The following is a 23934-nucleotide window of genomic DNA, read 5'->3' on the forward strand; positions in this document are numbered from 1 at the left end:
GGAGAACATTCAATGATCCCTGTTGGTGTTAGGCAACACTGACCCCATCTCACATTTTTGCCTAGTGTGGTCCCAAGTGGGACCTCAGCTCACAGAAGTGATTCTGTCACTCATTTTGTTCAGATTCCAATGACATCTATTTTTGAAGTCATCATCGATCGAGGCACATTTGTGAAAGGAACCCTGATCCTGAGATATGTGGCAGACACTGAGCACTCAGGATTCCATCACCCCAGGACACACTACCCACATTAATCATGAAAACCAGTGATTAGAGTCAGTGATATGTCCCATGGTTGATAGCACAGCCAGAGTCTCACCGTCAAGGGAGTGTTACAATGTGCGAAGATGAGTGTCAGGATCTTCAGGACAAAATGCTTACTGGTGTTAGAATTCCTGCTGACTCCTGAGGATGAGACAGTAGAATTACTCCCAATACGTCTCTCTTGTCACATCTCATAAGGAAGGAATGATTTTTTTTAAATATGTCTTGGTTTACACCAACCTGGGGAAATAGAGTAAACATACAGAAACATGAGAAATATACCTGTCCATTTGTCAACCATGGAAAACACTGGATCATTCATCATGAACTTGCACATAAAATATAGTAATTTATTATCCCATGATCATTCCAATATTATTATTCAAAAAAACAGAAGTGCAAAATTCTTAGAAATAAATGAGACAGAAGCCTCAGGTGACTCACCACATTATCAATACCTCCCATTGCTTGGATTTATACAGGTTTTGTAAAACCGACTGCATTCTTGATTACTTAAAAAATAAAAATGAATAACCTCCTCAAAAAATTAAGAATAGAATTACAATATGACCCAGCAATCCATCTCCTAGCTATCTACCCAAAAAATCTGAAAACTTTTATCTCTAAAGATATATGTGCTCCGCAAATTGGTAACTACAATATTGTCATAGGGACATGAAAGACAGTTTGGGGAATATAATCAATAATGTTGTCAAGATTTTGGAGGGTGTCAGATGGGCACATGTCTTATTAGGGAGACCACTGCATGGACGGTGTAGATGCTTGACACTACCCTGTACAGCTGAAGCTGAATAATGTTGTACGTCAACTATAATTTAATATATATAATCACGGGATATGGAGTGCAACATGGGGAATAGAGTCAATGGAATTGTAATAGATATATACGATGTCAGAGGGGCAATAGATTGGGGGAGAAGGGTTATCACTTCGTCAGGGGTAAAATGTCTAACTAGTGCATTGTTTCGTACACCTGAAACTAATAAAAAAAAAAAAAAGATATATGTGCTCCAATGTTCACTGCAGATTTATTTACAGTAGCCAAGACATGGAAACAGCCAAAGTATCCTTCAATAGATGATTGGATAAAGACGATGTAGTATATATACACTGTGGAATACTATTCTGCCATAAGAAAAGATGAAATACTGCCATTTGCGACAACATGGATGGATCTTGAGATTATTATGCTAAGCAAACTAAGTCAGACAGAAAAAGTTGAGAACCATATAATTTAATTGATATGTGTGATATAAAACTGAAAACAACAAAGGAACAAGACAAACAAATGAAGAAACAAAAACTCATAGACACAGACAATAGTTTAGTGGTAACCAGAGGGTAAGGGTTGAGGGGGGTGACAGAAGAGGTTAAAAAGGATCAAATATATGGTGATGGAAGGAGAACTGTCTCTGGGTGGTGAGCACACAATGTGATATATAGATGATGTATTACAGAATTGGACACCTGAAATCTATGTAACTTTACTAACCAATGTCATCCCAATAAACTTTAAAAAAAAGTAAAAATGATTCATGAAAAATAAACTTATAATTAATTGTAATGTTACCTCTGGAAATACATTTTCTGATCATTTCCAGGGAAGGAAATTTGTACAAGTGACAAAATCAACACTTCTAATGTGCAGTGGAAAAAATTTCAGACAATTTTAATATCATTTCCAACCTCCAAGGCATGGAAGTTAGGAAGCTGACAAAGAAAATTTTCCTCATTGAATGTTACTATTAAGAGGTTACAAGGCATTAACCACAGATATACACCAGACAACCTAATGACAACAAAATTATACTCATTACTTAAAACAGATGAATATGGAAAGTCATTTCTATAAACAATGGTGTCAAACATTCCCCTAAGGTCCCCCTTGGCATTACTCATTACAATTGTATCGCTCTTTAATTATATATGAAACTGGCTGAAAAACATTAGTCAGTGAAATCTACCTTGAAAACCAAAACTTGTAAATTTAACCACTTGACAATTTAAAAAGGTGGTGGCGGGGAAACCTTACACATTTAGTTCAGATTTTCAAGGAGAGCATATCTGGGAATCATCATCCATCCCAGCACATATTCAGACACTGGCTGTTGAAAGCTGCAGGCTCCAGTCAGGAACAGGCAATGAGCTCAGGCATGTCAGCACATTAGGTTATCCACAGCCCAGCCACAGGGCAGGCAGAAGCCAACACTGTCTGGTAATGGAGCTCAGCGTGACCTGAGGGTGCCAAGAAGATACAGGTTATTGCACAGAGAAACACCTGCTGGTTTTGCAAAGAAGTGCTGCTTACCAACACAAGGGCTCCAGCAACATCCCACGGACACCACACCACGTGACTCAAGGGTACACTCACATTAGGGAGTTCCACAGATATTAGACAACATGCCTCCTGGAATTTGTTCACTGGAGCTCTACCTGAGAAGTACACAAAAAAAACACACGTGCACATTTGAGAAAGGTCCCCAAGTCCTCGGGTAAGAACTACCATGGCAACCTTTCCCTGGAGGAGGCCTTGCATCGGATTGTCACACTCTGTCCCAAGGAATAGGTGGTGCTGGCATGAGTGTGAAGAAGGGGAAGCTGCCCCTGGGGGAGTCAACGTGCTGGACCTCAGATTCGATGAGAACGACGGTGGGAGTTCTCACTCATTTTGTTCAGCTTTTCCAAGGAATGCATATGAGGGAGTCATCATCGATCCGAGCACGTGCTGGGATGTAGGGCTGTGGGCAGGGCCGGCTGGGCGGGTCGCTGGGTGACCCAGTGACCTCAGAGTCCTCTGTGGTCTGGAACATTACCATCCAAGCCACTAAGCAGCGGGAACAGTTGTTCTGCTCGAGGAGAACTCATGAGCCATTCAGGACACATACATGAGCCCCCTCTAGCAGCGCCATGGAAACTGGAAGCTGACGGGGGCACTCAGACCACAGGAAGCCTTACCTTCCTATGTGATCCCAAGCATGGTTCTCACACAGGACCACACTTCTTCTGGGACTCCTGGGAACTCCCGGTCATCCGAGGAGAGAAAGTCCTTCTGTTCTTGGCTGAGGAAGAACCTTGCAATGCACTTGACCTGAGAATGGGGGGGGGGGGAGAAACCAAATGCTTTTTAGAGAAATGTCCCCAAACCCACATAAAGCGAATCAACTCAAACTTTCCCATGGAAGAGGTTTTGCATCTGACTGTCACACACTCTGTCGCTGAGGACTGTGTGGAGCTGACATGAGTGTGACCAAGGAGAACCTGTCCCTCTCCCCACCTTCCCTGGGAGTCAACGTGCTGGACCTCAGATTCGATGAGAACGACGGTAGGAGTTCTCACTCATTTTGTTCAGCTTTTCCAAGGAATGCATATGAGGAGTCATCATCGATCCGAGCACGTGCTGGGACACAGGGCTGTGGGCAGGGCCGCCTGGGCGGGTCACGGGTGACCCAATAACCTCAGAGTCCTCAGAGGCCTGGAGCATCCACATCCAAGCCATTGAGCAAGAGGGACAGCAAGTCTACTCTTGGAGCAGAACCCTATGTGCTACTGGTGACAGTGACAGGCTGCCTCTAGCAGGTCAATTATCCTAAGGATGATGGCAGCTTGGGACAGAGGAATGCTTACCTTCCTGAGTCATCCACGGCCACAGTGCACACCCACGTCCACACTTCTCTCAGAAATCCCATGCCTCCCAGCTCCTCAAAGGAAAGGGGAAGGTCGCCTCTCTGTGGTCCCTGGTGAACCATGTACAGCCACTCCACCTGGTCAATGTGGACAAATCACAGACACATGTTAGAAACGTCCCCAGGTCCTCAGGTAGCAAGAGCCATGCCAACCTCCCCTGGGTCAGAATGCATGTCTTCCATGTCCCTCTACCCCTTACCAGTGACTACAGGCATGTGTGACGGCATGAGGGCAGGAGGTTGTGCAGGAATGTGCACGTGTGTCTGTGTGGGGCAGGAGGTCCTGAACGGGCAGGCCTTCAGCTCAAACCCTAACTTCATTCCCCGCCTCCCAGTGGCAGAACAGCACAGCCTCCAAACAGGATGTGAACGAGGACGCTAGAGGCTCTGAGACAGTCCATGACCATCATCTCTCACAGCTTCTCCTTCTGGACAAGCACACGGCCTAGGCGACGTAACCATCTCCCTGCCTGAGAATGTGACGTCCACCTGTGCATTCTGTCCCTGCAAGTTGTCACAGCTGAATTGCACATGTGATAGAAAATTTACAACCAACTGAACAATGAAATCCCCAACATAGAGGTTGGCTCCACTGGGACACTGGCTCCAGGGCAGCAGCAACCTGTCTGAATTGTCAGTTGCAAAACGAGTTCAGGCAAGGTGACTGCTCATGCTAAGTCATCTAAATGCCTTCACTAGGCACCAGAAAAACTGAAAGAAAATGGTGGATCACCCACCATGGTAAACCTAACACCCGACGGAAACTGGGCCCATTCCCATCCAGGATCCAGGCATTTCCAAGCAAATGACATTTAAGGCCCTGACCTCTGAGAAAATGTTCAGGCACTAGGCTTCCTCACCCAAGGTAACATCCTCAACAGGTTAGCATGGAGCCTCCACCAGGGAACCCAGAAAGCTATGCCCACTTGGATGGTGGTGGACATCAGAAAGAGACAGAAAGGACTTCCACTTTGTGTGAACAGATCCAATACTTCATCCACAAACACAAAAGGAAGAATGTCAAGAGAACACGTGACACACACAGGAAATGTGGAGGGTTTCCAAGGTAGATAGATACCTGTCCACGGAAGTTCCCCTGGGATCACAGCACTAAATGTCCCTGCCATGTCCAAACCCTTCCAGTAATAAATCCAAGCACCTCTGAGGAAAATGTGAGCTGCAAGAACCAGGAGAATAAAACTCTCGTATAGTAACACTTTGACCTTGGAAGCACTGAGCACAGACCTAAGGGTCAAGGAGAATGTTCACCTAAGAAATCTGAAGCAGTGCTCCTTAGCAGGTGGTCTTGGGAGCATGAACCTTTTCAACACACTAGGAAACAACTACAAAGTGCGACTACCTTGCACGTAGACTCCAAAGGAACAAACCTCAGTTATCGAATGTCATTCTCACAGACCCTGAGGCCTTCCCTGAGAGGTACCTCCTGGCAACCCCACCAAGTACCAAACACATAGCCGTAACACAATGGCTCTACTGAAACAATACAAGGCAGTCCGTCCACTGGTTGCTCATGGAATCACATGACAACCTATCCCATCCTTCACCCTTCCCTTCTTGCCCTGGCAATGAGCCAGCTCAGCATCTTCATTTTGAGTTAGGTCCTTACTACAGTCAATGGTTGGCCACCTTGCAGGGGTCATATGGGAGGAGTTGAAACAGATGAGGTGCCAAATCAAGCACCACAGCAGTCACCCTCTGTCCCTGCCCCTTATCAACTGCAGTCACATTTCCTCAGAAAGACCAAAAGCAAGAATGGGTTCACCACGTGCCTGGCCTATGATTCTAATCAGAAACCATGTGAGGTTCTAATCATTGGCTCCCAGAATCAGATCTCTTGGGGTATGTCCGAATGAAAAACATGGCCCAGACATATCCATGTGTTCACAGGACCCACGACATAACCACAAACTGAGATTATGACATGCTAGTCGACCTAACAATAGGCCTGCCCATCCAGCCAGACACACCTAATGCATTAATAATACTGACAGTATCTGGGGTATCTCCAGTGCTGATGCCCTGGGTGGTGCTGGCATGAGTGTGACCAAGGGGAAGCTGTCCCTCACCCCTCCTTCCCTGGGGGAGTCAACGTGCTGGACCTCAGATTCGATGAGAACGACGGTAGGAGTTCTCACTCATTTTGTTCAGCTTTTCCAAGGAATGCATATGAGGGAATCATCATCGATCCGAGCACGTGCTGGCACGCAGGGCTGTGAGCAGGGCCTGCTGGGCGGATCGCTGGGTGACCCAATGACCTCAGAGTTCTCAGAGGCCGGGAGGATCCACATCCAAGCCAGTGGGTGAGAAAACAGCCAGTCCACTTTTGGAGCAAAATCCTGCGTGCCACTGGGGACACGTGACAGGCTGCCTCTAGCAGGTCTATTATCCGAAATAAAATGGCAGAGCTTAGGACAGAGAAGTGCTTACCACTCTGATTGATGGGCATGGTTCACACACAGGGCAACACTCTCCTCAGGAATCTGGTGCACCTCTGGTCCTCCAAGGAAAGGACAAGAACGACTCTCTGTGATGCCTGGTGAGTCGTGCATGGCCATTGAACCTGGGCAAAGTGGACAAATCACAGACACATGTCAGAAACATACCCATATCCTCAGGTAACAAGATCCATGCCACTGTTTCCTGGGGCAGCCTTGAACCTGTCACACACTTCCGTCCATGAGTAAGGCATGGTGCTAGCATGAGTGTGACAAAAGGTAAGCTGTCCCTCGCCCTTCCTTCCCTGGGGGAGTCAACGTGCTGGACCTCAGATTCGATGAGAACGACGGTAGGAGTTCTCACTCATTTTGTTCAGCTTTTCCAAGGAATGCATATGAGGGAGTCATCATCGATCCGAGCACGTGCTGGGATGCAGGGCTGTGAGCAGGGCCGGCTGGGCAGGTCGCTGGGTGACCCAATGACCTCAGAGTCCTCAGAGGCCGGGAGGATCCACATCCAAGCCACTGAGTGAGAGGGACAGTTATCAGGTCTTGGAGGAGAACCCATGAGCCATTCAAGACAACCCATCTCTAGAAGCTCCACGGAAACAAGAAGCCAATGGCAGCACTCAGAACACACGAAGACGTACCTTCCTAAGTGATCCCAGGCTCGCAGCATGAAGGGCCAACTTCTTCTTATACTCCCATGAATTTCCAGGAAGAAATGTGTCCTCTTCTTCACCTACCCAAAACCTTGCAAAGCACTCAACCTGCGAAGTGGAGAGAAATATCACGCACGTTTGAAAATTGTACTCAGGACCAAACTACTAGAAATAAGTCAACCTTTCCCATGCAGTAAGCTTTGCATCTGAATGGTGCTGGCATGAGTGTGACCAAGGGGAAGCTGTCCCTCTCCCCTCCTTCCCTGAACAGTCAACGTGCTGGACCTCAGATTCGATGAGAATGACGGTGAGAGTTCTCACTCATTTTGTTCAGCTTTTCCAAGGAATGCATATGAGGGAGTCATCATCGATCTGAGCACATGCTGGGACGCAGGGCTGTGAGCAGGGCCGGCTGGGCGGGTCGCTGGGTGACCCAGTGACATCAGAGTCCTCAGGGGCTGGGAGGATCCACATCCAAGCCAGTGGACGAGAGAAAAGCCAGTACACTCTTGGGGCAGTATACCACGTGAGACTGGGGACAGTGACAGGCTGCCTCTAGCAGGTCATTGACCCTAAGGATGATGGCAGAGCTTGGCACAGAGGAATGCTTACCTTCCTGAGTGATCCATGGGCTTGGGCACTCCACGGTGACACTTTCCTCAGGTTTCCCCAGCACCTCTGCTCATCAAAGGAAGGGGAAGGTCGCCTCTCTGGCCCCTGGTGAGCCTTGAAGGGCCACTCCACCTGGACAAGGCGGACAAGTCACAGACACATGAAATGTGCCCTAGTCCTCAGGTAACACATTCCACGCCATCCTTTCCCAGGTCAGTTTTGCGTCTCCTCCATGTCCCTCTATCCCTTAGGTGTGACTGCAGGCGGGAGTGACAGCATGAGGGTAGGTGGGCATGCCGCTGTATGTCGTGTGCTGCTACACAGACGACTCGCCTTGGTCCAGGTCCCTACTGTGTCACCGTGCTTCCCACAAAGGACAACAGGGCCATCTTTCACTCAAGAGGCCTCTACAATAGTCTACAGACTCTTTCATTCACAGGTTCTCCTTCTGGACAATGACACCCATTCTACATACGCCCTCATCCTGACCATGGATGTCATGTGAACTTGGACACTGGTCACTTCAAGCTGTCACAGGTCCACTGACTTGATGACACTAGCAACCCCTGGAATAACACCTCCCCACCCACATATAGGTGGCACCAATGGCACACTGGCCACTTTATCTGTCTTAACCTCCAGTGGCCAAAGGAGTCCAGGCCAAAGGAATTCAAGAGTTAGAGCAAACCCTGTCGGACTGTCCTCAAGGCAAGCAGGTGAGCAGACAGGAATGGATCCTTGTCACCCCAATGACCCAGGGTAGAACCCGACAGAAATTAGGACACACGCCTCTCCCCGGTTCGGGCATATCCTAACCCTGGAAGGTTCTAGGCCTCGACATCTGTGGAAACATTCTACACTCAGCCACCTTGACCTAAGAAGCATTGTCATTCTTGTAGGGAAAGGCCCTGGGAAAGTAGGCCCTGTCACTGCTCCCATGGAAGGTGCAGGGAGCGTCAGAAAGCACAGCCATCAAAGATTTGATTTTACACGAGTCCCCATGTTAGGATAAAAACTGGCATGCCCTTGGCAGTAACACCACAAATGACTTCACAAAGGTCAAACATTCCATTCACCAAGCAAGAGCAATACGAGAAATAAAACTCATCTACCACATAATAAAACATAGTTCTTTGCCAGAAAACTCATCAGTACCAGGTGTACATCTGAAAACTCACCCCTCCTGGGCTCTACCCTACCCACACGTTTCCATGGATCAATTGGAAGCATCAGGAGAAGCTGTTGACACCTGTGCCAGGATAATCAGAACTTCTGGAACAAGTATTACACATTTACCTTAAAATCACCGGCCTTCACACAGCAAAGGGTCAAAGAGAATGTTCCCTGAACAAGGTGAACCCGGGTTGGACAGCAGGCCGGCTGTCGTGGGCCATTGGTTCTACTCAAGGTGCTAAATACAGAATCACTGAACGCTACTACTCTGAAATGGAGATGCTGCCAAGAAACGACATTTATCCTCCCCAGCGCCACACATCAGGCCCACAGCTTCCCTGGTGGGCACCCACGGGCAGCCCCATCAGGGCCATGGAAATGCCCAGGTGCCGCTTGACCACCAGGACGTCCCTTGGAAGCCCATGGAATCACATTCTGACCTGTCCTCTCAGGAACCTTCTCTTCCTGTCCAGGCCATTGGCCACCACACTGTCAGCCATTCATCACGTGGGACATCACGCAGTCCTGTAGGGCGGCCATGTGTGTGCACTGGGCAACTGTGATACAGATGGAGCTTCCATCCGCAGCACCGTGGCCTAGTCATCTGCCCTGGGCTGTGAACACCTCGGGGAACAAATAGCTCTCTAATCAAGAGGCAAAACCAATGTCATTCCCTCAGGGGCCTGGGCTCTAATAGAAGACATGGAAGCTTTGCATTCAGTACAGGAGGACAGACCATCAGGGGCTACAGCAGGAGAGGGAACCTGGCCAACACAGATCCTTGCCAGGAGCTGCCTGGGCCCAGGCACCGCCACACTCTCCGAGTCCCAGGACTAAAAGGTTAGCGGCCATCAGATCAGGGACGACCGGCCATGCCAAGCAGATCCTAAGATTCATAGACACAGAAGGACAGCTGGGAAGGGACCACCAACTGACAGAAGACTGTGAATGCTGACATGTTCGTGGTGCTTGCAAGTGTGTAACCAAGGGGAATCTGTCCCTCATCTTATTGTCCCTGGGCCAGTAAACGTGCTGGACCTCAGATTCGATGAGAACGACGGTGGGAGTTCTCACTCATTTTGTTCAGCTTTTCCAAGGAATGCATATGAGGGAGTCATCATCGATCCGAGCACGTGCTGGGATGTAGGGCTGTGGGCAGGGCCGGCTGGGTGGGTCGCTGGGTGACCCAATGACCTCAGAGTCCTCAGAGGCTGGGAGGATCCACATCCAAGCCATTGAGCCGAGGAAATGTTATCAGGTCTTGGAAGGGAACCCATGCAGAACACCCAAACGAGCCCCCTCTAACAGCGAAAAGAAAACGAGACGTCGATGGCGGCACTCAGACCACAGGAAGCCTTACCTTCCTGAGTGATCCCAGGCTCGGTGCTCACTCAGGGCCACACTTCCTCTGGGACTCCCAGGAACTTCCAGTCATCCAGGGGTGGAAAGGTCTTCTGTTCTTGGCCGACAAAGTGCCTTGCAATATACTTGACATGAGAAAGGGGGAAAAATCACATGCATGTTTGAGAATCATATCCAGGTCCTCACAATGAGAATCAAGTCAACCTTTCCCATGGAGGAATCCTTACATCTGATTGTCCCACACTCTGTCCCTGAAAAATGGGTGGAGCTGACATGTGTGTGACCCAAGGGAAGCTTTCCTCTCCTCCGCCTTCTTTGGGGGAGTCAACGTGCTGGACCTCAGATTCGATGAGAACGACGGTAGGAGTTCTCACTCATTTTGTTCAGCTTTTCCAAGGAATGCATATGAGGGAGTCATCATCGATCCGAACACGTGCTGGGATGCAGAGCTATGAGCAGGGCTGGCTGGGCGGGTCACTGGGTGACCCAATGACCTCAGAGTCCTCAGCAGCTGGGGAATTCACACCTAAGCCACTGAGCAAGTGGTCTTGGAGTAGAACCCACGAGCCAATCAGGACATCCAAACGAGCCACCTCTACCAGCTCCATGGAAACCAGAAGCTGATGGCTGCTCTCAGACTGCAGGAAGCCTTACCTTCCTATGTGATGCCACTCAGGGACACACTTCTTCTGGGACTCCCGGGAACTGACGGTCACCCAAGGAGAGAAATTCCTTCTGTTCTTGGTTGACAAAGAAGCTTTCAATGCACTGGACCTGAGAAGTGGGAACAAATCACATGCTTTTTGGAGAAACATACCCTGGTCCTCAGGTAACAAGATCAAACTTTCCAGTGATGTAAGCCTTGCATCTAATTGTCCATCAGGTATGAATGCAGGTGGGTGTGATACCACGTGTGTCGCTGGGTGTGCAGATATGTATGCATGTGTTCAGAGGCAGTGCCTCCTCAACTGATACAGCTAACCCTATGCCCAAATCCCATTCCACATATCCCTGCCTCCCATCAAAGGAAGACCCGTTTCTTCAACGAACCGAGAAAATGGAAACCTCAACCCCACGGAGCTGCTAAAATAGGCCAAGGACTCCTATTTTCAGAGCCATGCCTTCTGCACAAAAACAGCACACCAAGTCCACGTACAGTCTCTTAATGACCATGGATGTCAAGTCAACCTGGACATGTTGTCCCTGCAAACTGTCACAAGTGCACTGCAGTTAATGGAAACACAGCAAGCACTTACAGGACAAAACCACACACATTATGGGTGGCGCCATTAGCACAGTGGCTACACGGAGCCCGTTAAAGTCTCCAGGGGCAAAGCGACTACAGACCAGGCTCCACTTTGTGCAAACTTAGACAAATGCCCTGGGAGGGATGAAAGGAAATGAGAGGGGTACGCGAGGTCTTCACCCACCATGACTCAGAAAGAAACCCAATAGAAACCAGGCCACATTCACATCCAGAGACCTGACATGTTCCCAACCTGTGGAATTCAGGGCTCTGACATGTGACAAAACGTTCAAATACTCAGGGTACCTTGTTGAATGTAGCATCCTGGTGCCAGGAAACCAAGTTCCCAAAAAGTAGCCTTAAAAGCTCTGACCACCTGGGGGCACATGGGCATCAAGTAGAACAGCCATAAAGATTTCAACATTAATTATGGCAACGCGATTCGTTTCAATGATGACCATGCCCTCAACACAGGAAAATGAACCACATCCTTGCGCAGGTCCAGTCCTGCTTCCACAAAGACAGCAGCAAGACGAATAATATGATACAGGACACATCTTCTGCACAAGGGCCTATTGACATTTTCCAAGGTAAAAATCTGTCCCTGGTGTGCACTGGGCATCTCGTGCTGTCTCTGCCACACCCACAAACTACTTTTCACTGGTAATTCTCAACCCCACTGATGGAAATAGCAGATACCTGTGTGTGTTACCTCCTGGGTAACAACACATTGATGTGGGGAGCCCCAACCATCAGGTGAAGGAAATGCTGGCCAAACCATTCAAATCAGGGATGGTTAGGTGGCGGATGAGGCCCAGTGGACCTCTTCGAAGGTACTAGAAAAAGCAACAGTGAGAGTAATGACTCAGGATTGAATGTGTAAAGTGAACAAAGCTCAGAAACCGCAGTGTAATACTCAGGAATGTGGAGGCCTTCTCTGGTGGGCAACCAACCATACGCCCTGTCAAGGACCTGGGAGATCCCTGAATACGAGATGATGATGTCATTAGGAACACAACTGGACAATACATCCCATGGAAGCCATGAAAACACACCACCACCTGTCCCCCATGACCTTCCCTTCCTGTCCAGACATCAGCCACCACACATCTTGATGTCAGAGTGACCTCCAGGGCAGTGTGTGTTGCCCACCTGGCATGTGGATTGCGTGTCACTGACATAGAGGTGCTGCCAACACACTACCACAGCCTAATCATCCCACTGTCCCTGCCCCCAATCCACAATGGGCTCCAAATACATCAGAGAGTCAAAGGCACAGATTATTACCACCTCCTCAGGCCTCGGGCACCAATCAACCCACAGAAGCTTCTCCCCATCTCCACACACGGAGTCCAAGAGCTATATCTGAAGCAAACACCTGGTCAGGACCTCTCCATGCCATGGTCCCAGTGGGCCTGTGCCAAGGGCTCTCTCTACAACTCTTAGGACTGGTACGGGTGCTAGACGACAAGACAAGAAGACTGGCCATTCACCAAACACCATCGATCACAGACACACGCTAATGCAATAAAATGCTGCAGTAAGTCAGGGGGCTCTCCAGTGGGGACACCCTGGGAGGTGCTGGCACGAGTGATGAAGGGGAAGCTGCCCCTCACTCCTCCTTCCCTGGAGGAGTCAATTAGCTGGACCTCAGATTTAATGAGAACGACAGTAGGAGTTCTCACTCATTTTGTTCAGCTTTTCCAAGGAATGCATAGGAGAGAGTCATCATCGATCTGAGCACATGCTGGGATGCAGGGCTGTGAGCAGGGCCGGCTGGGCAGGTTGCTGGGTGACCCAATGACCTTTGAGTCCTCAGGGGCTGGGAGGATCCACATCCAAGCCACTGAGTGAGAGGGACAGTTATCAGGTCTTGGATTAGAACTCATGAGCCATTCAAGACACCAAGACACCCAAACAAGCCACCTCTATCTGCTCAATGGAACAGGAAAGGCGGTGGCTGCACTCAGACCACAGGAAGCCTTACTTTCCTATATGATCCCAGATCGGTGCACACTCAGGGCCACATTTCTGGGACTTCTGGGAATTTCCAGTCATCCAAGGACAAAAAGAGCCTCTGCTCTTAACCAGAGAGGAAGCTTGCAATGCACTTGACCTGAGAAGTAGGGAGAAAACACATGCTCGTTAGAGAAATATCCCCAGGTCCTCAGGTAACAAGATCATGTGAAACTTTTCTGTGGCAGATGCCCTGCAAAATATTGTTAACACTCTTCTTTCCCTGAAGAATGTGCAATGCCAGCATGAGTGTGACCAACAGGAAGCTCCTTCCCTGGGGCGGTCAACGTGCTGGACCTCAGATTCGATGAGAACGACGGTAGGAGTTCTCACTCATTTTGTTCAGCTTTTCCAAGGAATGCATATGAGGAGTCATCATTGATCTGAGCACGTGTTGGGATGCAGGGCTGTGAGCAGGGCCGGCTGGGCGGGTCGCTGGGTGACCCAATGACCTCAGAGTCCTTAGGGGCCGGGAGGATCCACATCCAACCCACTGAGTGAGAGGAATAGGCATTTTGCTCTTAGATAGGAACCCGTGTGCCATTCAGGACACCCAGACGAGCCCCCTCTATCAGCTCCATGGAAACCAGAACCCGATGCAGGCACTCAGACCACAGGAAGCCTTACCTTCATACCTGACCCCCGGCGCGGTGCTCACTCAGGGTCACACTTCTTCTGGGACCCGGGGAACTGACTGTCATTCAAGTAAGGAAAGGTCTTCAACTCTTGGCTGACGAAGAACATTAAATTACACTTGATCTGAGAAGGGAAGAGAAATCACAGGATTGTTGGAGAAATGTCCCCAGGTACTCATAACAAGAAACAAGTCAACCTTTCTCACACAGTAAATTTTGCATCTGAATGTCACACACCTCTATTGCTGAGGATGGGTGGCACAGGCATGAGTGTGACCAAAGGAAGTTGTCCCTCACCCCCTTCTTCCCTGGGGGAGTCAACATGCTGGACCTCAGATTCGATGAGAATAATGGTGGGAGTTCTCACTCATTTTGTTCAGCTTTTCCAAGGAATGCATAGGAGAGAGTCATCATCGATCCGAGCACGTGCTGGGACGCAGGGCTGTCTGTCAGCAGGGCCAGCCGAGCAGGTCGCTGGGTGACCCAATGACCTCAGAGTCGTCAGAGGCTGGGAAGATCCACATCCAAGCCACTGAGCAAGAGGGACAGATATCAGATCTTGGATTAGAACTCATGAGCCATTCAAGAAACCCAAACAAGCCACCTCTATCTAGTCCTTGGAACAGGGAAGATAATGGCAGCACTCAAACCACAGGAACCCTTACCTTCCTATGTGATCCCAGACCTGGTGCTCACTCAGGGACACACTTCTGGGACATCTGGGAACTTCCGGTCATCCAAGGACAGAAAATGGCCTCTGCCCTTCGCTAGAGAAGAGCCTGCAATGCACTTGACCTGAGAAGTGGAGAGAAAGCACATGCTCATTAAAGAAATATCCCTAGGTCCTCAGTTAACAAGATCATATCGAACCTTCAACTGCCATAAGCATTGGAAATACTCTAACACACTTCTTTCCCTAAAAAATGGGTAATGCCAGGAGGAGTGAGACCAAGGGGAAGCCATCCCTCTCCCCTCCTTCCCTGAACAGTAAATGTGCTGGACCTCAGATTCGATGAGAACGACGGTAGGAGTTCTCACTCATTTTGTTCAGCTTTTCCAAGGAATGCATATGAGGGAGTCATCATCGATCCGAGCACGTGCTGGGACGCAGGGCTGTGAGCAGGGTCAGCTGAGTGGGTCACGGGGTGACTCAATGACCTCAGAATCCTCAGAGGCCGGGAGGATCCACATCCAAGCCACTGAACAAGAGGGACAGTCATTCTGCTCGCGAAAGGGAACCCACGCAGCATTGAAGACAAGCAAATGAGCCCCCTCTATCAGCTCCATGGAATCCAGGAGCTCATGGCACCTCATGGAGCCAAGGAAACCTTACCTTTCTAAGTGACCCCAGGAACTGTGCTCATTCAGGGACACACTTCTTCTGGGACTCCAGGGAACTTCCAGTCATCCAAGGAGGGAAAGATCTTCTGCTCTTGGCCGACGAAGAAGCTAGAAATGCACTTGACCTGAGAAGTGGAGAGAAATTACATGTTCATTAGAGAAATACCCCCAGGTCCTCAGGTAACAAGATCATGTCAAACGTTTCAGTGGCAAAGTCCTTGCAAAAACTGTAACACCCTTCTTTCCCTGAAAAATGAGTAATGCTGGCATGAGTGTGACCAAGGGGAAGCTGTCCCTCACCCCTCCTTCCCTCGGGAAGTCAACGTGCTGGACCTCAGATTCGATGAGAACGACGGTAGGAGTTCTCACTCATTTTGTTCAGCTTTTCCAAGGAATGCATATGAGGGAGTCATCATCGATCCGAGCACGTGCTGGGACGCAGGGCTGTGAGCAGGGCCGGCTGGGCGGGTCGCTGGGTGACCCAATGACCTCAGAGTCCTCAGAGGCTGGGAGGATCCACATCCAACCCACTGAGTGAGAGGAATAGGCATTTTGCTCTTAGATAGGAACCCGTGTGCCATTCAGGACACCCAGATGGGCCCCCTCTATCAGCTCCATGGAACCAGAACCCGATGCAGGCACTCAGACCACAGGAAGCCTTACCTTCATACCTGACCCCGGCGCGGTGCTCACTCAGGGCCATACTCCTTCTGGGTCCCCAGGAACTGACGGTCATTCAAGTAAGGAAAGGTCTTCAACTCCTGGCTGACGAAGAAGGTTGAAATGCATTTACCTAAGAAGTGGGGAAAAAACCACAGGCTTGTTGGAGAAACATCCCCATGTCCTCATAAAAAGAAATAAGGCAACCTTCCCCATATAGTAAGCTTTGCTTCTGAATGTCACACACTTCTATTGCTGAGGATGGGTGGTACAGCGTGAGTGTGACCAAAGGAAGTTATCTCTCTACCCTCCTTCCCTGCGAAAGTAAACGTGCTGGACCTCAGATTCGATGAGAACGACGGTGGGAGTTCTCACTCATTTTGTTCAGCTTTTCCAAGGAATGCATATGAGGGAGTCATCATCGATCCGAGCACGTGCTGGGACGCAGGGCTGTGAGCAGGGCCAGCTGGGCGGGTCGCTGGGTGACCCAATGACCTCAGAGTCCTCAGGAGCTGGGAGGATCCACATCCAACCCACTGAGTGAGAGGGACAATTATCAGGTCGTGCATTAGAACTCATGAGCCATTCAAGACAGCCTAACGAGCCAGCTCTATCACCTCCATGGAACAGGGAAGACGATGGCTGCACTCAGACCACATAGACTTACCTTCCTATGTGATCCCAGACCTGGTGCTCACTCAGGGACACATTTCTGGGACTTTTGGGAACTTCCGGTCATCCAAGGACAAGAAAGGGCCTCTGCTCTGGACCAGAGAGGAAGCTTGCAATGCACTTGACCTGCGAAATGGAAAAGAAAGCACATACTAGTTAGAGAAATATCCCCAAGTCCTCAGTTAAGAAGATTACGTAAAATCTTCCAGTGACAGAAGCCTTGCAAAATATTGTAACACTTCTTTCCCTGAAGAATGTGCAAATCCAGCATGAGTGTGACCAAGGGGAAGCTGTCCCTCTCCCCTCCTTCCCTGAACAGTCAACGTGCTGGACCTCAGATTCGATGAGAATGACGGTAGGAGTTCTCACTCATTTTGTTCAGCTTTTCCAAGGAATGCATATGAGGGAGTCATCATCGATCCGAGCACGTGCTGGGACGCAGGGCTGTGAGCAGGGCCGGCTGGGCGGGTCGCTGGGTGACCCAATGACCTCAGAGTCCTCAGGGGCTGGGAGGATCCACATCCAAGGCAGTGGACGAGAGAAAAGCCAGTACACTCTTGGGGCAGAATACCACGTGAGACTGGGGACAGTGACAGGCTGCCTCTAGCAGGTCATTGACCCTAAGGATGATGGCAGAGCTTGGCACAGAGGAATGCTTACCTTCCTGAGTGATCCATGGGCTTGGGCACTCCACGGTGACACTTTCCTCAGGTTTCCCCAGCACCTCTGCTCATCAAAGGAAGGGGAAGGTCGCCTCTCTGGCCCCTGGTGAGCCTTGAAGGGCCACTCCACCTGGACAAGGCGGACAAGTCACAGACACATGAAATGTGCCCTAGTCCTCAGGTAACACATTCCATGCCATCCTTTCCCAGGTCAGTTTTGCATCTCCTCCATGTCCCCCTATCCCTTAGGCGTGACTGCAGGCAGGAGTGACAGCATGAGGGTAGGTGGGCATGCCGCTGTATGTCGTGTGTGCCAACACAGAGGACTCGCATTGGTCCAGGTCCCTAATCTCTCACCGTACTTCCCACAAAGGACAACAGGACCATCTTTTACTCAAGAGACCTCTACAATAATCTACAGATTCCTTCTTTCACAGGTTCTCCTTCTGAAAAATCACACCCATTCTACATACACCCTCATCCTGGATGTCATGTCAACTTGGACACTGGTCCCTTCAAGCTGTCAAAGGTCCACCGACTTGATGACACTAGCTACCCCTGGAACAACAACACCTCCACCCACATATAGGTGGCACCAATGGCACACTGGCCACTTTATCTGTCTTAACCTCCCGTGGCCAAAGGAGTCCAGGACAAAGGAATTCAAGAGTTAGAGCTAACCTTGTCTGACTGTCTAGCAGGTGAGCAGACAGGAATGGATCCTTGTCACCCCAATGACCCAGGGTAGAACCCGACAGAAATTAGGACACACGCCTCTCCCCGGTTCGGGCATATCCTAACCCTGGAAGGATCTAGGGCTCGACACCCGTGGAAACATTCTAACACTCAGCCACCTTGACCTAAGAAGCATTGTCATTCCTGTAGGGCAAAGCCCTGGGAAAGTAGCCCAATCGCTGCTCCCATGGAAGGTGCAGGGAGCGTCAGAAAGCATAGCCATCAAAGATTTGATTTTACACTAAGGATAAAAACTGACATGCCCTTGGCAGGTAACACCATAAATGACATCACAAAGCTCAAACATTCCTTTCACCAATCAAGAACAAGACTACAAATAAAACTCATCTACTACATAATAAGACATGGTCCTTTGCCAAGAAACTCATCAGTCCCAGGTGTGCAGCTGAAACTCCAGCGCTCCCGGGCTCTACCCTACCCACAGGTTTCCATGGATCAATCAGAAGCATCAGGAGAACCTGTAGAACATGTGTGCCAGGAACTTTGGTACTTTTGGGACAAAGTTGTTGACCTCAAAATGACTGGCCTTAGCACAGCAAAAGTGTCAAAGAGAATGTTCCCTGAAGGAAGGTGAACCAGGGTTGGACAGCAGGCCGGCTGTCATGGGCCATTGGTTCTACTCAAGGTGCTAAATACAGAATCACTGAGCGCCACTACTCTGAAATGGAGACGCCGCCAAGAAACGACATTTATCCTCCACAGTGCCACACACCAGGCCCACAGCTTCCCTGGTGGGCACCCACGGGCAGCCCCATCAGGGCCATGGAAATGCCCAGGTGCTGCTGACCACCAGGACATCCCTTGGAAGCCCATGGAATCACATTCTGACCTGTCCTCTCAGGAACCTTCCCTTCCTGTCCAGGCCATTGGCCACTACATTGTCAGCCATTCATCACGTGGGACCTCGCGCAGTCCTATAGGGCGGCCATGTGTGCGGACTGGGCAATGATACAGATGGAGCTTCCATCGACAGCACTGTGGCCTAGTCATCTGCCTTGCTCTGTGAACACCTCGGGGAACAAATTCCTCTCTAATCAAGAGGCAAGATCCATTGTCGATCCCTGAAGGGCCTGGACTCTAATAGAAGACATGGAAGCTTTTCATTCGGTACAGGAGCACAGACCATCAGGGGTTACAGCAGGAGAGGGAACCCGGCCAACACAGATCCTTGCCGGGAGCTGCCTGGGCCCAGGCACCGCCACACTTGTCCGAGCCCCAGGACTAAAAGTTAGCAGCCATCAGACCAGGAACGAGCGGCCATGCCAAGCAGATCCTAAGATTCATAGACACAGAAGGACAGCTGGGAAGGGACCACCACCTGACAGAAAGGGGTGAACTGCTGACATGTTTGTGGTGCTTGCAAGTGTGTAACCAAGGGGAATCTGTCCCTCATCTTATTGTCCCTGGGCCAGTAAACGTGCTGGACCTCAGATTCGATGAGAACAACGGTAGGAGTTCTCACTCATTTTGTTCAGCTTTTCCAAGGAATGCATATGAGGGAGTCATCATCGATCCGAGCACGTGCTGGGATGCAGGGCTGTGGGCAGGGCCAGCTGGGCGGGTCGCTGGGTGACCCAATGACCTCAGAGTCCTCAGAGGCTGGGAGGATCCACATCCAACCCACTGAGTGAGAGGAACAGTCATTCCTTTCTTGGGGAAAACACTGTGCAAATGGGGACAGGGACAGGCTGTTTCTAGCAGTTCTATGATCCGAAATAATATGACAGAGCTTAGTACAGAGGAGTGCTTACCTTCCTGAGTCATCCACGGGAATGGTACACATCAGGGTGAATTCTCTCAGGACTCCGATGCCCCTAAACTCATCTAGGAAATGGTTAGGTCCCCGGTCTTGGCACCTTGTGAGCTGTGCACGGCCACTCCACCTGGGCAATGTAAACAAGTCACAGACACACGTCAGAAATGTCCCCAGATCCTCAGGTAAGAAGATCCATGGCACCCTTTCCTGGGTCAGCCTTCTATCTCCTCGATGTCCTTTAGGAGTGACTACAGGTGTATGTGATGGCATGAGGGCAGGAGGTTGTGCAGGAATGTGCATGTGTGTCTGTGTGAGGCGGCAGGTCCTGAATGGGCAGGCCTTCAGCTCAAACCCTAACTTCATTCCCCGCCTCCCAGTGGCGGAAGAGCACAGCCTCCAAACAGGATGTGAACGAGGACGCTAGAGGCTCTGAGACAGTCCATGACCGTCATCTCTCACAGCTTCTCCTTCTGGACAAGCACATGGCCCAGGCGACGTAACCATCTTCCTGCCTGAGAATGTGACGTCCACCTGTGCACTCTGTCCCTGCAAGTTGTCGCAGCTGAATTGCACACGTGATGGAAAATTTGCAACCAACTGAACAATGAAATCCCCAACATAAAGGTTGGCTCCAGTGAGACACTGGCTCCAGGGCAGCGAAGTCCATCTTAATCCTCAATTGCCAAATGAGTCAGGGCAGGTGACTGCTTATGCTAACTAGGTAAACTGAGAGAAAATGGTGGATCACCTGCTAGGATAAAGGTAACACTCGATGGAATATGGGGCCCAATCCCATCCAGGAACCAGGCCTTTCCAAATCAATGACATTCAAGGCCCTGACCTCTAAGAAAATGTTCAGGCACGTGGTTTCCTCACCCAAAGTAGAATCCTCATTCAGGTTGGCATGGAGTCTCCACCAGAGAGCCCACTTGGATTGTGGTGGACATCAGAAAGAGACAGAAAGGACTTCCACTTTGTGTGAACAGATCCAATACTTCATCCACAAACACAAAAGGAAGAATGTCAAGAGAACACGTGACACACACAGGAAATGTGGAGGGTTTCCAAGGTAGATAGATACCTGTCCATGGAAGTTCCCCTGGGATCACAGCACTAAATGTCCCTGCCATGTCCAAACCCTTCCAGTAATAAATCCAAGCACCTCTGAGGAAAATGTGAGCTGCAAGAACCAGGAGAATAAAACTCTCGTATAGTAACACTTTGACCTTGGAAGCACTGAGCACAGACCTAAGGGTCAAGGAGAATGTTCACCTAAGAAATCTGAAGCAGTGCTCCTTAGCAGGTGGTCTTGGGAGCATGAACCTTTTCAACACACTAGGAAACAACTACAAAGTGCGACTACCTTGCACGTAGACTCCAAAGGAACAAACCTCAGTTATCGAATGTCATTCTCACAGACCCTGAGGCCTTCCCTGAGAGGTACCTCCTGGCAACCCCACCAAGTACCAAACACATAGCCGTAACACAATGGCTCTACTGAAACAATACAAGGCAGTCCGTCCACTGGTTGCTCATGGAATCACATGACAACCTATCCCATCCTTCACCCTTCCCTTCTTGCCCTGGCAATGAGCCAGCTCAGCATCTTCATTTTGAGTTAGGTCCTTACTACAGTCAATGGTTGGCCACCTTGCAGGGGTCATATGGGAGGAGTTGAAACAGATGAGGTGCCAAATCAAGCACCACAGCAGTCACCCTCTGTCCCTGCCCCTTATCAACTGCAGTCACATTTCCTCAGAAAGACCAAAAGCAAGAATGGGTTCACCACGTGCCTGGCCTATGATTCTAATCAGAAACCATGTGAGGTTCTAACCATTGGCTCCCAGAATCAGATCTCTTGGGGTATGTCCGAATGAAAAACATGGCCCAGACATATCCATGTGTTCACAGGACCCACGACATAACCATAAACTGAGATTGTTACGTGCTAGTCGACCTCACAATAGGCCTGGCCACTCTGCCAGACACACCTGATGCAATAATACTGACAGTAGCAGGGGGCTCTCCAGTGCTGATGCCCTGGGTGGTGCTGGCATGAGTGTGAAGAAGGGGAAGCTGCCCCTGGGGGAGTCAACGTGCTGGACCTCAGATTCGATGAGAACGACGGTGGGAGTTCTCACTCATTTTGTTCAGCTTTTCCAAGGAATGCATATGAGGGAGTCATCATCGATCCGAACACGTGCTGGGACGTACGACAAGTAAGCTGGGACAGCTGGGAGGGTCACTGGGTGACCCAATGACCTCAGAGTCCTCAGCATGCGGAATGTTCCACATCCATGCCATTGGGTGAGACAGAAAGTCATTTTGCTCTTGGAAAGGAACCCATGAGCCATTCAGGACACCCAGATGAGCCCCCTCTAGCAGCTCCACAGAATCCAGGAGTCAATGATGGCACTCAGATCACTGGAAGCCTTACCTTCCTAAGTGATCCCAGGCTCGGTGCTCACTGAGGGACACACTTCTTCTGGGGCTTCCGGGAACTGATGACCATTCAATGAGAGAAAGAGCTTCTGCTCTTAGCCAGTGAAGAAGCTTGCAATGCATCTGACCTTAAAAATGGAGAGAAATTGCATTGGAGAAATGTCCCCAGGTCCTCAGTTAACAAGATAATGTCAGTCTTTCCCAGGCAGTAGGCCTTGCATATAATTGTCACAAATTGTTAACTGCGGACTGTGTGATTCTCACATGAGTGTGACAAAGGGGAGCCTGTCCCTCACTCCCTATTCCCCTGGGGAAGTCAACGTGCTGGACCTCAGATTCGATGAGAACGACGGTAGGAGTTCTCACTCATTTTGTTCAGCTTTCCAAGGAATGCATATGAGGAGTCATCATCGATCCGAGCACGTGCTGGGACGCAGGGCTGTGAGCAGGGCCGGCTGAGTGGGTCACAGGTAACCCAATGACCTCAGAGTCCTCAGCGGCTGAGAGGATCCACATTCAAGCCACTGAGCGAGAGGGATAGAGCGTCCACTGTTGGGGCAGAACCCCACGTGCCACTTGGGACAGTGACAGGCTCCCTCTAGCAGGTCAGTGATCCTAAGGACAATGGCAGAGCTTGGGACAGAGGAATGCTTACCTTCCTGAGTGATCCATGCACATGGGTACTCCACGGTGACACTTTCCTCAGATCTCCCCGGCACCTCCAGTATGAAAAGAAAAGGGAAGGTCATCTCTTTGGGTTCCCAGTGAGCCATGCACAGTCACTCCACCTGGGCAATATAGAAGAGTCACAGACACATGTCAGAAATGAACCCTGGTCCTCAGGTAACAAGATCCTTGCCAACCTTTCCCAGGGTCAGTCTTGCATCTCCTCTATGTCCCGCTATCTAAGCCAAGAATGCAGGTGTGTGACAGCATGAGGGTAGGTGGGCATTGCCGCTGTGTGTGTGAGGTCCTGTACAGCGTTCTCAGCCCATGATGAAGCTCACCTTCATCCCATTTCCCTAGTTTCTTCATGCTCTTTCCCAACAACACACGATGTGTTCCTCAAAAGAAAGGAGGCCATCTTTGACCTCAAGAGGCCTCTACAATACTCTACAGACTCCTTTCACAGGTTCTTCTTCTGATCAAATCAGCCTTATGTCAGTCATTTCAATGTTCTGGTGGTCGCTGTGTTTCCATCAAGAGCAGTGGTCCTTAGGATCAGTGACCATTCTGCGTGTACTCTCTTCCTGACCACGGGCTTAATGTCACCCTGGACATTTTATCCCTGCAGTTGTCAGTGCTCTTGATGGAAAAACAGCAACCACCAAAACATTGAAACCGTTGACATAAGGCTGAAAATTTTGCACACTGGCTACAGGGCAAAAGCTGCCTGTCTTAATGTTAAGCATCCAGACATTTTTGTTCAGGTTCCCATTCATTCCAGTAAGTGTAATGCCTTTAGGGGGATAAAAGGAAACTGAGGGCCATTCCCAGCCTTCATCCCCTGTGAC

General features: G+C 49.8%; 1 protein-coding gene, 17 non-coding genes and 2 pseudogenes across 19 annotated transcripts in view; all 20 read right to left on the reverse strand.

Annotated features, from left to right (window-relative positions):
- The window catches only part of LOC109459061 (uncharacterized), a 94842-nt gene that overhangs the window by 15378 nt on the left and 55530 nt on the right, over positions 1-23934 (reverse strand). For both annotated transcript variants that reach the window (XR_016018246.1, XM_088789314.1), the window contains 21 exons: positions 23076-23208; positions 22416-22548; positions 19974-20105; positions 17465-17596; positions 16800-16930; positions 16136-16265; positions 15465-15597; positions 14797-14926; positions 14369-14663; positions 14124-14255; positions 13468-13596; positions 10889-11008; positions 10233-10359; positions 7700-7831; positions 7076-7195; positions 6418-6550; positions 3911-4047; positions 3242-3374; positions 2658-2719; positions 2319-2521; positions 383-505 (listed from right to left, as the gene is read on the reverse strand). The gene's annotated coding sequence lies outside the window, so the exon portion shown is untranslated. The remainder of the gene's footprint in view (positions 1-382; positions 506-2318; positions 2522-2657; positions 2720-3241; positions 3375-3910; positions 4048-6417; positions 6551-7075; positions 7196-7699; positions 7832-10232; positions 10360-10888; positions 11009-13467; positions 13597-14123; positions 14256-14368; positions 14664-14796; positions 14927-15464; positions 15598-16135; positions 16266-16799; positions 16931-17464; positions 17597-19973; positions 20106-22415; positions 22549-23075; positions 23209-23934) is intronic.
- LOC141568368 (small nucleolar RNA SNORD116) lies at positions 80-161 on the reverse strand (annotated as a pseudogene).
- Positions 2283-2370, reverse strand: LOC141568370 (small nucleolar RNA SNORD116; annotated as a pseudogene).
- On the reverse strand, positions 2910-3002 carry LOC141568353 (small nucleolar RNA SNORD116). The gene has a single exon (XR_012491502.1). It is a non-coding gene; the product is annotated as a small nucleolar RNA SNORD116 (small nucleolar RNA).
- On the reverse strand, positions 3583-3674 carry LOC141568364 (small nucleolar RNA SNORD116). Its single transcript, XR_012491511.1, has one exon. It is a non-coding gene; the product is annotated as a small nucleolar RNA SNORD116 (small nucleolar RNA).
- On the reverse strand, positions 6086-6178 carry LOC141568354 (small nucleolar RNA SNORD116). The gene has a single exon (XR_012491503.2). It is a non-coding gene; the product is annotated as a small nucleolar RNA SNORD116 (small nucleolar RNA).
- LOC148756083 (small nucleolar RNA SNORD116) lies at positions 6750-6842 on the reverse strand. The gene has a single exon (XR_016018343.1). It is a non-coding gene; the product is annotated as a small nucleolar RNA SNORD116 (small nucleolar RNA).
- LOC141568362 (small nucleolar RNA SNORD116) lies at positions 7369-7461 on the reverse strand. Its single transcript, XR_012491509.2, has one exon. It is a non-coding gene; the product is annotated as a small nucleolar RNA SNORD116 (small nucleolar RNA).
- Positions 9907-9999, reverse strand: LOC141568355 (small nucleolar RNA SNORD116). The gene has a single exon (XR_012491504.1). It is a non-coding gene; the product is annotated as a small nucleolar RNA SNORD116 (small nucleolar RNA).
- LOC141568350 (small nucleolar RNA SNORD116) lies at positions 10569-10661 on the reverse strand. Its single transcript, XR_012491499.1, has one exon. It is a non-coding gene; the product is annotated as a small nucleolar RNA SNORD116 (small nucleolar RNA).
- On the reverse strand, positions 13126-13218 carry LOC141568366 (small nucleolar RNA SNORD116). The gene has a single exon (XR_012491513.1). It is a non-coding gene; the product is annotated as a small nucleolar RNA SNORD116 (small nucleolar RNA).
- Positions 13790-13881, reverse strand: LOC141568367 (small nucleolar RNA SNORD116). Its single transcript, XR_012491515.1, has one exon. It is a non-coding gene; the product is annotated as a small nucleolar RNA SNORD116 (small nucleolar RNA).
- On the reverse strand, positions 14459-14551 carry LOC141568365 (small nucleolar RNA SNORD116). The gene has a single exon (XR_012491512.1). It is a non-coding gene; the product is annotated as a small nucleolar RNA SNORD116 (small nucleolar RNA).
- Positions 15130-15222, reverse strand: LOC141568351 (small nucleolar RNA SNORD116). The gene has a single exon (XR_012491500.1). It is a non-coding gene; the product is annotated as a small nucleolar RNA SNORD116 (small nucleolar RNA).
- LOC141568352 (small nucleolar RNA SNORD116) lies at positions 15802-15894 on the reverse strand. The gene has a single exon (XR_012491501.1). It is a non-coding gene; the product is annotated as a small nucleolar RNA SNORD116 (small nucleolar RNA).
- LOC141568357 (small nucleolar RNA SNORD116) lies at positions 16468-16560 on the reverse strand. The gene has a single exon (XR_012491506.1). It is a non-coding gene; the product is annotated as a small nucleolar RNA SNORD116 (small nucleolar RNA).
- On the reverse strand, positions 17134-17226 carry LOC141568363 (small nucleolar RNA SNORD116). Its single transcript, XR_012491510.2, has one exon. It is a non-coding gene; the product is annotated as a small nucleolar RNA SNORD116 (small nucleolar RNA).
- Positions 19645-19737, reverse strand: LOC141568360 (small nucleolar RNA SNORD116). Its single transcript, XR_012491508.1, has one exon. It is a non-coding gene; the product is annotated as a small nucleolar RNA SNORD116 (small nucleolar RNA).
- On the reverse strand, positions 22080-22172 carry LOC141568358 (small nucleolar RNA SNORD116). The gene has a single exon (XR_012491507.1). It is a non-coding gene; the product is annotated as a small nucleolar RNA SNORD116 (small nucleolar RNA).
- LOC141568349 (small nucleolar RNA SNORD116) lies at positions 22747-22837 on the reverse strand. Its single transcript, XR_012491498.2, has one exon. It is a non-coding gene; the product is annotated as a small nucleolar RNA SNORD116 (small nucleolar RNA).

Source organism: Rhinolophus sinicus, chromosome 13 (assembly GCF_057876585.1).
Source record: "Rhinolophus sinicus isolate RSI-liver-muscle chromosome 13, RSI-T2T, whole genome shotgun sequence".
NCBI lineage: Eukaryota > Metazoa > Chordata > Mammalia > Chiroptera > Rhinolophidae > Rhinolophus > Rhinolophus sinicus.